A 16,995-nucleotide genomic window follows, 5' to 3' on the forward strand; every position below is an offset into this window, starting at 1 on the left:
GCATCCGGCCACGCGTGTCATCCCCGCCAACTGCGCCGAGGCTGCCCCAAATCGGTACCCCTTCTTCGTTGATTATTTTTCTTGCGGGCCCTGTCCTCCCTTCTCCGATTTCTTCGGTGACATCATGCACACCTTCGGCTTCCACCTCCTGGATTTTACTCCGAATGCGGTGGCGTGCATGGCCCTTTTCGCGCACCTCTGCGAAGGCTTTGCATGGGTGCACCCCAACACGGCGCTCTTCCGCCATTACTTCTTCCCTCGGATCCAAACGGGAGGTGCCATCTCGGGGTGCATCGCCTGGATCCCAAAATCCAAGGGAGAGTACCCGGACGGCGCCATGAAGGAGAGGTGGGAAGAATGGCGGGGTCGGTGGTGCTGGATAGAGGAGAAGGACCCGCCGGCATTCTGCAGAGTTCGCCGGGCGTCGCCGGTTCGAAGAAGCGATTGGAGCGACGTCGACGCCGATGACAGAAAGCTCACGGTCGCCACCACCAGGATTCTCCGGCTTACCCAGGCCGGGCTCACCCTTGAGATGATCGGGGCGGACTTCATCCGTCGCCAGATCGCTCCTGTGCATAACAAGGGGAGGTCAGCCTGGCTCTTCACGAACCCCGCCGACATCATGCGGCTCCGCCCCGGCCTCGACCACAACTTCACAGTGATGGCGCACGCCCATTTCTGCCAGCGGACCTTCCAGCTCGACGTGGGCCGCGACGATGAGGTTGAGCAGACCGGCAAGGTTGCGAGGGCCGTCGCGAAGGTCGGCAAGGTCCTCAAGGGGCCTCTGTTCAAGCCGCCGATGGGGTTGGTCCCGTTGTGCAACAACTCGCGTCGGTCCGAGATCATCGCCATGATGCCGGACTGCAACGCACACGGCCCCGTCCCGAGCTGGAAGGAGCCGGAGGACGCCGAAGTGCAGCAGTTCTTTGGCACCCTTCATGAGGTGTATGTCAACGCCGTCGCCGAGCGGCTGCTTGTCCAGGACACCACCCAGGCGGAGCTGGGCTACATCGCCACCAGGGTGACGGAGGCGCAACTTGCCAGGGAGGCCGGCAACGCCGGTAGTGTGGAGGACAAGGTCACGACGGCCGCAGAGGAGAAGGAGCTCGCCCGGTGGGCAGCGGCCGCCGGGGGAACCAGCAGCGCCGGCACCGAGGCTCCTTTGGTCAAAGATGTGACTGGCGAGTCGTCGTCGGAGGAGGCCGAGACCGCAGACTCGACGCCACCTTCAGGGAGGGGGCGAGTCCTGCGGCGGGCCAGTTCTGGCAAGCCGGTCCGGCCCAGCAGGGCTGCACAGCCACATCTAACCTTGGAGGGGCCTGGGCGCCACACGAGGGCCGCGGCGGCAAAGAAGCCGACGAAGGTAGCGGTGAAGAAGAAGACAGCCGCCCCTTATTTGTTCGTGCATGTCCATACACCACGTCCTTCTCCCCCTCCGTCGAATGTTGATATGGAGGTTACTTTTGATTATGGATCCCTCAGTCCGAGGAGGAAGAGGAAGATAGCAGAGGAGGAGGTGGACGACGAGTAAGTATCTGGTTCCTTTCGTTATCTCTGCCTCCTCAGTCTGCATTGCTTGCCTTGATTTGTTTTTATCTTTGCAGGGACGTGGAGACGCTGGCCCAGAGAGTGAAGAGGGCCAAGGTCTCGGCGGGTGGCCAGCCCCCGGCTGGTACTTCGAGGGTGCCTCTGGTGGTGTTGAGCAGCCCGGACAGCAGCCCCCGGCACAGCCTCCAGCGTAAATTCATCACTCTTCCCTCGTCGACATGTGTCAGGGGCACGACACTTTGGCGCTGACCCTGCCAGACATGCAGGAGGAGAGCGGCAGCAGGAGGAGCCACAGAGGGCCGCTCCCAACACGCCGCCCCCATCGACCACGCCGCCCCGAGGGGCGTCCCCGGCAAGGGCGCCAGGCACCGGGACCACGCACATGGAGGAGGAGGAGAACTTGGGCACCGGCGGCTTTGCCTCGACGCCAAATGTTGGTGGGGATGGAACTTCCGTTTCCCAGCCGGGTACTGGCACGGGTAAGCCATCCGCCATTTGTCCCTGTTCTTTCCCTTTCTGGCTTTTGGTCCCGGCCTCACCTCACCCCCTTCTTCGGCGCCCAGATTCCTCCTCTGTGAACCCAGAGGACGTGGACGCCGTCATCGAGGGCGTCGCCAAGGCCGCCGAGGCGGACGCCGAGAAGATCGCCGCCGAGGACGCTATCGAGGATGCCGCCGAGGGGCCCACTGGGGAGGCCGGCAAGGCCGCCACTGAGGAGGCCAGCAAGGGGCCTGCCGGGGCAGCCGGCGGGGTTGCTGCCGAGGAGGAGGAGGAGGCTGGTGACCAGCCTTCCTCCTTTGTTGCTTACGGCTCCGGCAAGTACCTGAGGGTGAGTGATGACTTGTTCGTCCACCTTCCAGGCGCGTCGAGCACCAGGACACCCGTTGAGGGAGAGGTGTTCGAGATGAAGTGCTTGCCGCTGCCGGGCTTGAAGTCGTCGACGAGCTAATCGTCGGCGGTGATGGTTCGTAGGAAGAGCGGCTCCTCCGCGCCATGGGCGCCAGCTTCCGGAAGCTCCAGGCGCTCCACCGCGCCCGCCTGGACAAGGCTAAGTCCAGGACGGCGGTGGTGGAGAAGGCGGAGGCGGACCTCCAGAAGCGCGTTGCCGAGGCGGAGGACTGGTTTCGCGAGGCCCACAAGGAGCTCAAGGCGGCCCAGGGTGAGCAGGCCAAGCGCGACATGGAGCTCACCATGAAGCTCGCCGACGTCGAGAAAGCTCAGGAGGCAGCGAAGAACTTGGTCGCGGCCGCCGAAGCCGCTCGGACCCAGCGCAAGGCCGCGCTGAACTCTCAGGAGGAGGACCTCGCTGCACGCGAGGAGAAGCTTGCCGCCATGCTTCGCGGCAAGGAAGCAGAGGTGGAGAAGCTTGTCTTGCAACAGACCAGTGAGCTGGAGCAGAGGCACGAAGAGGCACTCAATGCCCAGGCCCAGGTTCACACCGGCAAGGTGGAGGAGCTGGAGGCAGAGCGCGACCGGCTGAAGGAGCAGGCCCTGAAGCTGTCCCAGGGGAAGGACACACTCAACAGTGCCCTGACAGAGGCGCAGGGCGCGGTCGTCAGCAAGGCTGGGGAGCTCTCCAAGGCCAACAACTCCATCAAAGACCTCAAGCTGAAGCTGGAGGGTCTCGAGAAGGTGCTGTCGGAGGCCACAACCCGAGAGGGGACCCTGGCCAAGGAGCTGGAGGCCGAGAAGCTGTTGCGGAAGAACGAGGGCCTCAACTTCGCGGATCACGTGGCCGGCGAGAACCGTTGGCTCGATCGCCTCGCCACCGTCGCCAACTAGGCCGCCGCACAGCTGGCCATCATGGGGATGCCGGACGTGAGGTATGTCCCGGAGCAGAGCGTGAGCGCCAATTGCAGCCTGACCATGTTCTTTGAGAAGGTCGTCGGCGCTCTAGAGCGGCTCCACGCCAACCGGGCGGCCTCACTGGCCGACGAGTCCCGGAGGTTTTGCCAGGGTGCCATGACCAAGGTTCTCACCAAGGTGGCGCACTGGTACCCCGACTTCGACGCCGCGCTGGAGAGCTTGCCGGAGGGGACCGACCTTGCGCCGCTCAGGGAACGCATCGAGCCCATCATCAGCTGAGTCGGTGGAATTCAGAGGGTGGAGGGCCAGCGCCGGGATTAGGCACCCCGTTTTCTTATAGCCGCTGCAGGTTCACAACCAAGACAATTGCTATCTCTAGTTAGAACCGCAACAACAATTTGATATAACATAACTCTGCAGCACTTTTTAGTACCATGCATGTTATTTTCCTGTTAGATTTTTCCTTGTATGTCCACCCTACGTAACTGGGTAGGCTTGCCGACGCATAAACCCAGGGCGGCGTCGTGGGGATAGATCCCCATTGGCCTGCGGGTGTGCTTGCTGCCGAGCGAACCACCTTGCCGCCCCTAGCGCGGCCGCCCAAACTGTCGAGATTGACTCGAGTCAGAGTTGGGAGCGTTGCCAGGTACGGAAGGCTACCCCACCACTTTCGACGAGGCCGCTTTGAGCTACTGAGCGGACTCGAAACAAAACAAGGGCATTGCCAATCGCGGGAGGGCCCCTTTGCGTGCAGGTCTCCCATACATAGGCCAGATCTCCGAGGACGATAACCTCAAGTGTAAAAAGGAAATAATCCAAGGCTCTGAATGACTTAGCTTTTCTGTTGCCGAGCCGGCGTCGTTCCTCCGGCCGCCTTCTTCTCCAGAACCAAAAGCGATGAAGAACCGTTAGGCTAACTACTAGACCAGATTCTCACAATTACACCCCCTACCTGGCGCGCCAAAGATGTCGATGTGGAACGACACCTATGGGATCATAAGAATCCCTACTATGGTTGCCGGGGCGCCGGGTTGTGAGGAGAGCAGGGCTAGTAGACAGCACAAGGATCGTTTACCCAGGTTCGGGCCACGAGGATGCGTAAAACCCTAGTCCTGCTTTGGTGGGTGTATTTCTGAGAGTTCTTGAGCTCTCGAACTAGCTGTGGTCAGCGCGTGGTTCCAAAGAGACGAATCCTTCTCCTCGTCGCCTCGGGCCTCCTTTTTATAGGAAAAAGGGGTTGCCACAGTGGCACATAGGAGGTGGAAAGGTCTACAGTGGCGCGAGGTTATCCCTCGTATTACAGGACAAGGTGCATTTAATGCATCGCTTAGGTGTCCCCTTGCTTTATCGGGGACGGGGGTGAGGCCCGACCCATCCGTCGCCACTCCTCCTTGTCTTGACACGCGCCCTGGACAGTGAGGTGCGGGGCGCCATGTAGGCAGCCAGGCAGCTGAGGTGGCGTGGTGGCGGAGCCTCCACGAAGATCCGCATGTCGCCACGCAGGCGCTCAATGAGTTGGCCTGGGAGCTGCATGTTGCCACGCAGGTGCCTGCCCAGCTGGTTGGGCTGGCAGCTGCATGTGAATGGTGGTGGAAGCTTGATCGGCGCGGGTTTGGCGGTGGCCTCGCTGGCGTCCTTGGCGAGGGCCTTGCCGGGTGGCCCGGCAAGGGTCTTGCCGTGGCGTGCTGTCGTCCCCGGCAAGGATCTTGCCAGGGGTCTGGTGGCCTTCCTCGGCAAGGATCTTGCTGAGAGTCGTCGTCTTCTAATCCTCATCTGATCTTGAATGTGTCTTCACAAAGATCTGCATGCCACCACAGAGGTGCCTTCCTGAGCCCTGGCTCCATGCTAACGATGGCGCTGGGGGCCGTGGGCTCAAGGGTGGCTCGCTCTGTTGGTGCGGGGCAAGCTGTCCCGGCAAGGGTCTTGCCGGGGGATCCTGCTTCGTCCCTCTGCTCTTTGTGGTCTTGGCCTTGGCGTTGCTTTGATTGTCTTGGGCTTCGATCTTACCTTGGCTCACCTCCCTCGTTCTGCTTGGTGTGGCCGTGGGCCCGGCTCTGACTGCCTGTGCATAGGTAAAGGGGAACAAAAACGTGCCCATATTTTTGTACACCGACAATTACCGAGAGGGCCCAGAGATACCTCTCCTACAATCGGAGTGATAAATCCTAATCTTGATATATGCCAACTCAACAAACACCATCGGAGAGACCTGTAGAGCATCTTTATGATCACCCAGTTACGTTGTGACGTTTGATAGCACACTAAGTGTTCCTCCGGTATTCGGGAGTTGCATAATCTCATAGTCATAGGAACATGTATAAGTCATGAAGAAAGCAATAGCAATAAACTAAACTATCATTATGCTAAGCTAACGAATGGGACTTGTCCATCACATCATTCTCTAATGATGTCATCCCGTTCATCAAATGACAACACATGTCTATGGCTAGCAAACTTAACCATATTTGATTAACAAGCTAGTCAAGTAGAGGCATACTAGGGACACTTTGTTTGTCTATGTATTCACACATGTACTAAGTTTCCGGTTAATACAATTCTAGCATGAATAATAAACATTTATCATGATATAAGGAAATATAAATAACAACTTTATTATTGCCTCTAGGGCATATTTCCTTCAGTCTCCCACTTGCACTAGAGTTAATAATCTAGTTTACATCGTCACGTGATTACACACCAATAGTTCACATTTTTATGTGATTAGTTCACATCTCCATGTGACTAATACCCAAAGGGTTTACTAGAGTCAAAAATCTAGTTCACATCGCTATGTGATTAACACCCAAAGAGTACTAAGGTATGATCATGTTTTTCTTGTGAGAGAAGCTTAGTCAATGGGTCTGTCATATTCAGAGCCGTATGTATTTTGCAAATTTCTATGTCTACAATGCTCTGCATGGAGCTACTCTAGCTAATTGCTCCCACTTTCAATATTTATCCAGATTGAGACTTAGAGTCATCCGGATCAGTGTCAAAGCTTGCATCAGCGTAACTCTTTACGACGAACTCTTTATCACCTCCATAACCGAGAAATATCTCCTTATTCCAATAAGGATAATTTTGACCGCTGTCCAGTGATCCACTCCTGGATCATTATTGTACCCTCTTGCCAAACTCATGTTGATGTTCACAATAGGTCTGGTACACAGCATAGCATACTTCTTAGAATCTATGACTGAGGCATAGGGAATGAATTTTTCATTCTCTTTCTATTTGCTGAAGTGGTCGGGCATTGAGTCTGACTCAACTTCACACCTTGCAACACAGGCAAGAACTCCTTCTTCAACTGTTCCATTTTGAACTACTTCAAAATCTTGTCAAGGTATGTACTCATTGAAAAAAAAACTTATCAAGCGTCTTGTTCTATCTCTATAGATCTTGATGCTCAATATGTAAGCAGCTTCACCGAGGTATTTCTTTGAAAAACTCCTTTCAAACACTCCTTTAAGCTTTTCAGAAAAATTCTACATTATTTCCGATCAACAATATGTCATTCACATATACTTATCAGAAATGATGTAGTGCTCCCACTCACTTTCTTGTAAATACATGCTTCATAGCAAGCCTGTATAAAACTATATGCTTTGATCACACTATCAAAGCGTATATTCCAACTCCGAGATGCTTGCACCAGTCCATAAATGGATCGCTGGAGCTTGCACACTTTGTTAGCACCTTTTGGATTGAAAAAACCTTCTAGTTGCATCATATACAACTCTTTTTTAAGATGTCCATTAAGGAATGCAGTTTTGACATCCATTTGCCAAATTCCATAATCATAAAATTCGGCAATTGCTAACATGATTTGGACGGACTTAAGCATCGCTACGGGTGAGAAGGTCTCATCGTAGTCAACTCCTTGACCTTGTTGAAAACCTTTCGCAACAAGTCGAGCTTTGTAAACAGTAACATTACCATCAGCGTCAGTCTTCTTCTTGAAGATCCATTTATTCTCTATGGCTTACCGATCATCGGGCAACTCAAACAAAGTCCACAATTTGTTCTCATACATGGATCCCATCTCAGATTTCATGGCCTCAAGACATTTCGCGGAATCTGGGCTCATCATCTCTTCCTCATAGTTCATAGGTTCGTCATGGTCCAGTAACATGACTTCCAGAACAGGATTACCATACCACTCTGGTGTGGATCTTACTCTGGTTGACCTACGAGGTTCGGTAGTAACTTGATCAGAAGTTTCATGATCATCATCATTAGCTTCCTCACTAATTGGTGTAGGAATAACTAGAACTGATTTCTGTGATGAACTACTTTCTAATAAGGGAGCAGGTACACTTACCTCATCAAGTTCTACTTTCCTCCCACTCACTTCTTTCGAGAGGAACTCCTTCTCTAGAAAGGATCCATTCTTAGCAACGAATATTGCTTTCGGATCTGTGATAGAAGGTGTACCCAACAATCTCCTTTGGGTATTCTATGAAGACACATTTCTCCGATTTGGGTTCGAGCTTATCAGGTTGAAGCTTTTTCACATAAGCGTCGCATCCCCAAACTTTAAGAAATGACAACTTAGGTTTCTTGCCAAACCACAATTCATATCGTGTCGTCTCAATGGATTTAGATGGTGCCCTATTTAACCTCAATGCAGCCGTCTCTAATGCATAACCCGAAAACGATAGTGATAAATCGGTAAGAGACATCATAGATCGCACCATATCTAATAAAGTACGGTTATGACATTTGGACACACCATTACGCCGTGGTGTTCTAGGTGGCATGAGTTGCGAAACTATTCCACATAGTTTCAAATGAAGACCAAACTCGTAACTCAAATATTCGTCTCCGCGATCAGATCGTAGAAACTTTATTTTTCTTGTTACGATGATTTTCCACTTCACTCTGAAATTCTTTGAACTTTTCAATTGTTTCAGACTTCTGTTTCATCAAGTAGATATACCCATATCTGCACAAATCACCTGTGAAGGTCAGAAAATAACGATACCCGCCGCGAGCCTCAACACTCATTAGATCGCATACATCAGTATGTATTATTTCCAATAAGTTAGTTGCTCGCTCCATTGTTCCGGAGAACGGAGTCTTAGTCATCTTGCCCATGAGGTATGGTTCGCAAGCATCAAGTGATTCATAATCAAGTGATTCCAAAAGCCCATCAGCATGGAGTTTCTTCATGCGCTTTACACCAATATGACCTAAACGGCAGTGCCACAAATATGTTGCACTATCATTATCAACTTTGCATCTTTTGGCACTATCACTATGATTGCGATTCAATAAACCATTCACCTTGGGTGTGTGACCTTGGAAGGTTTTATTCATGTAAACAGAATAACAATTATTCTTTGACTTAAATGAATAACTGTATTGCAATAAACATGATCCAATCATATTATGCTCAACGCAAACACCAAATAACATTTATTTTAGGTTCAACACTAATCCCGAAGGTAAAGGGAGTGTGCGATGGTGATCTTATCAACCTTGGAATCACTTCCAACACATATAATCACCTCGCCCTTAACTAGTCTCTGTTTATTTTGCAACTCCCGTTTTGAGTTAGTACTGTTAGCAACTAAACCAGTATCAAATACTGAGGGGTTGCTATAAACACTAGTAAAGTACATGTCAATAACATGTATATCAAATATACTCTTGTTCACTTTGCCATCCTTCTTATCCGCCAAGTATCTAGGGTAGTTCCACTTCCAGTGACCATTTCCTTTGCAGTAGAAGCACTCAGTTCCAGGCTTGGGTCTAGCTTTGGGCTTCTTCATGGGAGCAAAAACTTGCTTACTATTATTCTTTGAAGTTCCTCTTTCTTTCCCTTTGCCCTTTTCTTGAAACTAGTGGTCTTGTTAACCATCAACACTTGATGCTATTTCTTGATTTCTACCTTCGCCGATTTCAGCATCTCGAAGATCTTGGGAATTACTTTTGTCATCCCTTGCATATTATAGTTCATCACTAAGTTCTAGTAACTTGGTGATAGTGACTAGAGAACTTTGTCAATCACTATCTTATCTGGAAGATTAACTCCCACTTGATTCAAGCAATTGTAGTACCCAGACAATCTGAGCACATGCTCACTGGTTGAGCTATTCTCCTCCATCTTGTAGGCAAAGTACTATCAGAGGTCTCATACCTCTCGACACGGGCATGAGTATGAAATACCAATTTCAACTCTTAGAACATCTTATATGCTCTGTGGCGTTCAAAATGTTTTTGAAGTTCCGGTTCTAAGCCGTAAAGCATGGTGCACTAAACTATTAAGTATTCATCATACCGAGCTTTGTCAAACATTCATAACATGTGCATATGCTCCTGCAATAGGTCTGTCACCTAGCGGTGCATCAAGGACATAATTCTTCTGTGCAGCAATGAGGATAATCCTCAGATCACAGACCTAGTCCGCATCATTGCTACCATCATCTTTCAACTTAGCTTTCTCTAGGAACGCATTAAAATTCAACAGAACAACAACATGGGCCATTTATCTACAACAACATAGACATGCAAAATACTATCAGGTACTAAGTTCATGACAAATTAAAGTTTAATTAATCATATTACTTAAGAACTCCCACTTAGATAGACATCCCTCTAATCATCTAAGTGATCACGTGATCCATATCAACTAAACCATGTCCGATCATCACGTGAGATGGAGTAGCTTTCAATGGTGAACATCACTATGTTGATCATATCTACTATATGATTCACGCTCGACCTTTCGGTCTCAGTGTTCTAAGGCCATATCTGCATATGCTAGGCTTGTCAAGTTTAACCCGAGTATTCTGCGTGTGAAAAACTGGCTTGCACCCGTTGTATGTGGACGTAGAGCTTATCACACCTGATCATCACGTGGTGTCTCGGCACGACAAACTGTAGCAACGGTGCATACTCAGGGAGAACACTTATACCTTGAAATTTAGTGAGAGATCATCTTATAATGCTACCGCCATACTAAGCAAAATAAGATGCATAAAGGATAAACATCACATGCAATCAATATAAGTGATATGATATGGCCATCATCATCTTGTGCCTTTGATCTCCATCTCCAAAGCACCATCATGATCACCATCGTCACCGGCTTGACACCTTGATCTCCATCGAAGCATCGTTGTTGTCTCGCCAACTATTGCTTCTACGACTATCGCTACCGCTTAGTGATAAAGTAAAGCAATTACATGGCGATTTGATAGAGGCAAAGGTGTCCCATCTTTCGATGAGATGATGGATATCGCCTTGGTGGAAGTCGACTTTGACGATCCGACTACGAACGTGCGAGGCCGTCGCGCCTTAGCAATCGCTAAACCAACTCCGAGAGGTTATTGACCACGCCGGAGCACGATCAACCTAACCACGAGGGTCTGTTTCCTGCGAGCAAACGAAGAACAAGCAAGAAACTGAGATTGCAATCTGGATATTGCGAATATAAGATGAAAGCTTTATTGATCAAGGTGGGGTTCTGTGACGCCTTTGTCTGGTCGTTGAACACAAACGAAGTACGCGAAGTTGCAGCTATGGCGAACTTTTAATCTAAACAAAACCCAAATTCTAAACGGTGCCCTAAGGGCTGTATATATGGAGGAACAGAGGGGGAATTTCGTGGCCCTTGGTGGAGGGGTCCGAAATCAACCCTATCTCTTGTTTCCCCACACATACGGACTCTAAAAATAGCCTATACTTATGTATTTCGAAATTACATGGGCCTGGCCCAATAAAAAGGTGATGCAGCACCTATAATAGCCTCGGGATGAAATTTATGAAGTGGCATCTTGTATATTTCGTCCAAGGCTTCATGCACCCATTATGGTGGCTTCAAAGTCCTGAAATCATCACTTGTAACTCCGTTCTTGTTCCCCTTGCGCATGCCATCATCTCCATGCTTGTTCTTGCTCCACTGTTCATCCTTCTCCAAGCTAGGCCCTTCATTTGTAGGCAAAACAAATGTATCCAATTTAGGCAGCATCATATTCTCATGAACATTAGAATCATTACCAAGAAACGAAAGTACCTGATAATTTAATTGGCGTGCGCGAGATCTAGTAATTGGTCCCGTATATGTAGCAGTAGGGGCTATGGGTGTAACAATGGTATTGATGTCCTCATCATCCTCCCCTTCTTGAAATGAAGTCGTCCTCGACGGAAGCTCATCTTCCTCACCCAAATAAGGCTTCAAATCTGCAATGTTAAAAGTGGGACTAACCCCAAAATCTGCAGGCAGCTCAAGTTTATATGCATTATCATTTATTTTCTCTAACACCTTAAAGGGACCATCAGCACGTGGCATTAGCTTTGATTTGCGCAAATCAGGAAATCTATCCTTACGCAAATGTAACCAAACAAGATCTCCAGGCGCAAACACAACATGTTTTCTACCCTTATCTCCAGCAAGTTTATATTTAGCATTCATACGCTCAATGTTTTCCTTAGTTAACTCATGCATTTTTAAAATCAATTCAGCACGTTGTTTAGCATCAAAATTAACCTTCTCCGAAGATGGAAGAGGCAACAAATCAATAGGTGCACGAGGTAGGAAACCATACACAACTTCAAAAGGGCACATCTTAGTAGTAGAATGCAATGAACGATTATAAGCAAATTCAATATGAGGCAAGCATTCCTCCCACATTTTCTTATTATTCTTCAAAACAGCCCTAAGCATAGTAGACAACGTTCTATTGACTACTTCAGTTTGTCCATCAGTTTGGGGGTGACAAGTAGTACTAAAAAGCAGTTTAGTCCCCAACTTAGCCCATAAACATCTCCAAAAGTGATAGAGGCTGAGGTGTCCCGTCTTTCGATGAGATGGTGGATTTCGCTTTGTGGAAGTCGACTTTGACGATCCGACTACGAACGTGCGAGGACGTCGCGCCTTAGCAATCGCTAAACCAACTCCGAGAGGTTATTGACCACGCCGGAGCACGATCAACCTGACCACGAGGGTCTGTTTCCTGCGAGCATACGAAGAACAAGCAAGAAACTAAGATTGCAATCTGGATATTGCGAATATAAGATGAAAGCTTTATTGATCAAGGTGGGGTTCTGTGACGCCTTTGTCTGGTCGTTGAACACAAACGAAGTACGCGAAGTTGCAGCTATGGCGAACTTTTAATCTAAACAAAACCCAAAGTCTAAACGATGCCCTAAGGGCTGTATATATGGAGGAAGAGGGGGGGAATTTCGTGGCCCTTGGTGGAGGGGTCCGAAATCAACCCTATCTCTTGTTTCCCCACACATACGGACTCTAAAAATAGCCTATACTTATGTATTTCGAAATTACATGGGCCTGGCCCAATAATAAGGTGACGCAGCACCTAAAATAGCCTCGGGACGGAATTTATGAAGTGGCATCTTGTATATTTCGTCCAAGGCTTCATGCACCCATTATGGTGGCTTCAAAGTCCTGAAATCATCACTTGTAACTCCGTTCTTGTTCTTGCTCCAATGTTCATCCTTCTCCAAGCTAGGCCCTTCATTTGTAAGCAAAACAAATGTATCCAATTTAGGCAGCATCATATTCTCATGAACATTAGAATCATTACCAAGAAACGAAAGTACCTGGTAATTTAGTTGGCGTGCACGAGCTCTAGTAATTGGTCCAGTATGTATAGCAGCAGGGGCTGTGGGTGTAACAATTGTATTGATGTCCTCATCATCGTCCCCTTCTTGAAATGAAGTCGTCCTCGACGGAAGTTCATCTTCCTCACCCAAATAAGGCTTCAAATCTGCAATGTTAAAAGTGGGACTAACCCCAAAATCTGCAGGCAGCTCAAGTTTATATGCATTATCATTTATTTTCTCTAACACCTTAAAGGGACCATCAGCACGTGGCATTAGCTTTGATTTGCGCAAATCAGGAAATCTATCCTTACGCAAATGTAACCAAACAAGATCTCCAGGTGAAAACACAACATGTTTTCTACCCTTATCTCCAGCAAGTTTATATTTAGCATTCATACGCTCAATGTTTTCCTTAGTTAACTCATGCATTTTTAAAATCAATTCAGCACGTTGTTTAGCATCAAAATTAACCTTCTCCGAAGATGGAAGAGGCAACAAATCAATAGGTGCACGAGGTAGGAAACCATACACAACTTCAAAAGGGCACATCTTAGTAGTAGAATGCAATGAACGATTATAAGCAAATTCAATATGAGGCAAGCATTCCTCCCACATTTTCTTATTATTCTTCAAAACAACCCTAAGCATAGTAGACAACGTTCTATTGACTACTTCAGTTTGTCCATCAGTTTGGGGGTGACAAGTAGTACTAAAAAGCAGTTTAGTCCCCAACTTAGCCCATAAACATCTCCAAAAGTGGCTAAGAAATTTAGTATCACGATCTGAAACAATAGTATTTGGCACACCATGCAAGCGAATAATTTCACGAAAGAACAAATCAGCAACATTAACAGCATCATCTTTTATGACATGGTATAAAGTCTGCCATTTCCGAGAATCTATCCATGACAACAAATATGCTATCCCTCCCCTTCTTTGTTCGAGGTAAACCTAAAACAAAGTCCATAGATATATCCTCCCAAGGAACACTAGGTACAGGCAAAGGCATATATAAACCATGAGGATTGAGTCGTGACTTAGCTTTTTGACATGTAGTGCATCGAGAAATAAAACGCTCAACATCCCGTCTCATCTTTGGCCAAAAGAAATGTGTAGCAAGTACGTCCTCCGTCTTCTTCACGCCAAAGTGTCCCATTAATCCTCCTCCATGCGCCTCCTGCAACAACAAAAGACGAACGGAGCTAGCTGGAATGCATAGCTTGTTAGCACGAAACACAAATCCATCGTTAACGACAAACTTGTTCCACATTCTTCCTTCTTTACAATTCTGCATTACATCTTTAAAATCAGCATCATGCACATATTGATCTTTGATGGTCTCCAAACCAAATATTTTGAAGTCAAGTTGTGAAAGCATAGTATAGCGACGAGACAATGCATCAGCAATAACATTTTCTTTTCCCTTCTTGTGTTTAATGACATAAGGGAAAGTCTCAATGAATTCAACCCATTTAGCATGTCTACGATTCAGTTTAGCTTGACTTCTAATATGTTTCAAAGATTCATGATCAGAATGTATAACAAATTCTTTGGGCCATAAATAATGTTGCCATGTTTCTAAAGTCCGAACAAGAGCATATAATTCTTTATCATAAGTAGAATAATTCAGACTAGGCCCACTGAATTTTTCAGAAAAGTATGCAACAGGTTTGCCATCTTGTAATAACACACCTCCTAATCCAATTCCACTAGCATCACATTCAAGCTCAAAAGTCTTATTAAAATCAGGAAGTTGGAGTAAAGGAGCATGTGTCAACTTATCTTTCAATACCGAGAAGGCTTCTTCCTGTGCGGTACCCCAAAGAAAAGGCACATCTTTCTTTGTAAGCTCATTGAGTGGTGCAGCAATGGTGCTGAAATCTCTCACAAAACGCCTACAGAATCCAGCGAGGCCAAGAAAACTCCTCACTTGTGTGACCGTTTTGGGCTGCGGCCAACTCTCAATAGCTTCAATCTTGGCTTTATCAACTTCAATTCCCTGTGGAGTAACAACATAGCCAAGAAAAGATACTCGGTCGGTGCAAAAGGTGCACTTCCCAAGGTTACCAAACAAACGTGCATCACGTAGAGCAATAAAAACAGCACGTAAATGTTCCAAATGTTCTTCCAAATATCTGCTATAAATCAGTATATCATCAAAATAGACTACCACAAATCGTCCAATGAAAGCACGTAAAACTTCGTTCATTAGTCTCATGAAAGTACTAGGCGCATTAGTTAACCCAAAAGGCATGACTAACCACTCATATAATCCAAACTTAATTTTAAATGCTGTTTTCCATTCATCCCCCAATTTCATACGAATTTGATGGTATCCACTACGCAAATCAACTTTGGAGAATATTGTAGAGCCACTCAATTCATCAAGCATATCATCTAGCCTAGGAATAGGATGACGATAACGAATAGTAATATTATTAATGCCTCTACAATCAACACACATACACGATGTACCATCCTTTTTCGGCACTAGAATAATAGGAATAGCACAAGGACTAAGGGATTCGCGTATATAACCTTTGTCGAGAAGCTCTTGTACTTGACGCATAATCTCCTTCGTCTCCTCTGGATTGGTACGGTATGGCGCACGGTTTGGCAGTGAAGCACCGGGAATTAAGTCGATCTGATGCTCAATCCCTCGAATAGGTGGTAATCCCGGTGGCACGTCTTGTGGAAAGACGTCAGCGAACTCTTGCAAAATGTTAGTGATAGCAGGAGGCAAAGAGGAAGGCACATCCTCGAATGAAAATAATGCCTCTTTGCACACAAAAGCATAGCAAACAGATTTGCTGAAATCTAGCTCATCAATATCAGATTTGGTGGCAAATAAACATGCACTTTTCAATTTAATTTCAGAAGCAACACTAGATGGTTTATTATTAGGCTTCATTTGTTGCTCAAATTCTTTTGCCACAATCTGATTTTCACTCTTATTCTTCTCTTGTTTTGCTTTATTAGCTCTATTAATATCATCTTTCAAAATAGAATCAGGAGTCATAGGAAGCAAAGTAATATTTTTATCCTTATGAACAAGAGTATACTGATTGTTTCTACCATGGTGTACATAATTTTCATCAAATTGCCATGGTCTACCAAGTAATAAGGAACATGCTTGCATAGGTACCACATCACAATCAACATAATCAGCATATGTAGATATACTAAAATGCACACGAACAGTACGTGTTACCTTAACCTTGCCGCTGTTGTTGAACCATTGGATGTAGTAAGGATGTGGATGTGGTCTTGTGGTGAGAGAAAGCTTCTCCACCATCTCCATGCTAGCCAAGTTGTTGCAGCTCCCTCCATCTATGATGACACACACAGAACGTTCTTTCACAACTCCCTTGGTATGGAACAAATTGTGCCTCTGATTTTGCTCAGCTTGTGTGACCTGCACACTCAAAACACGTTGAGCAACTAAACATTCATACCTGTCAGCGTCTTCAGGAGCCATGTATTGTGTCTCATGATCAGAATCATCTCCACCATGTTCTTCACGTGTAATAAGAGCCAAAGTCTCCTCATCATAGTCACTAGCGGACTCATATCCACCATCCGCGGTAGCAATCATCACACGCGGAGATTTGCATTCTCTCGCATAATGACCTCCTCCCTTACAACAACGACAAATAATATCACTTGTGTGCCCTGTTGATGCCATGGAAGAAGAAGAACTCTGTGCAGGCCCAGCAGGTGCGCTCTTGGCAGATAATGGTGGTTGTGCCTGTTTTCTTGTATCACGACTGGAGGAGGCACGTGATTGAGGTGCTGGTGCAGTTGAAGTAGAAGATGCACGTGGTGTCCATGATGAAGGTCGGCCTGCAGAAAAGTTAGTTCGCGCCAATGCTTGTCGATCCTGCACTTCACGTTCAGCTTTACAAGCAAGATGAAATAAACGAGTGATATTAGTATACTCCTTATAGTCTAGAATGGTCTGAATCTCTCTATTTAATCCACCCAGGAAACGTGCAAGCATAGCTTCATTCTCCTCAACAATACCACATCTAATCATGCCAGTTTGTAATTCCTGATAATATTCTTCTACAG

This window comes from Triticum dicoccoides, chromosome 2A (assembly GCF_002162155.2).
Source record: "Triticum dicoccoides isolate Atlit2015 ecotype Zavitan chromosome 2A, WEW_v2.0, whole genome shotgun sequence".
Taxonomy (NCBI): domain Eukaryota; kingdom Viridiplantae; phylum Streptophyta; class Magnoliopsida; order Poales; family Poaceae; genus Triticum; species Triticum dicoccoides.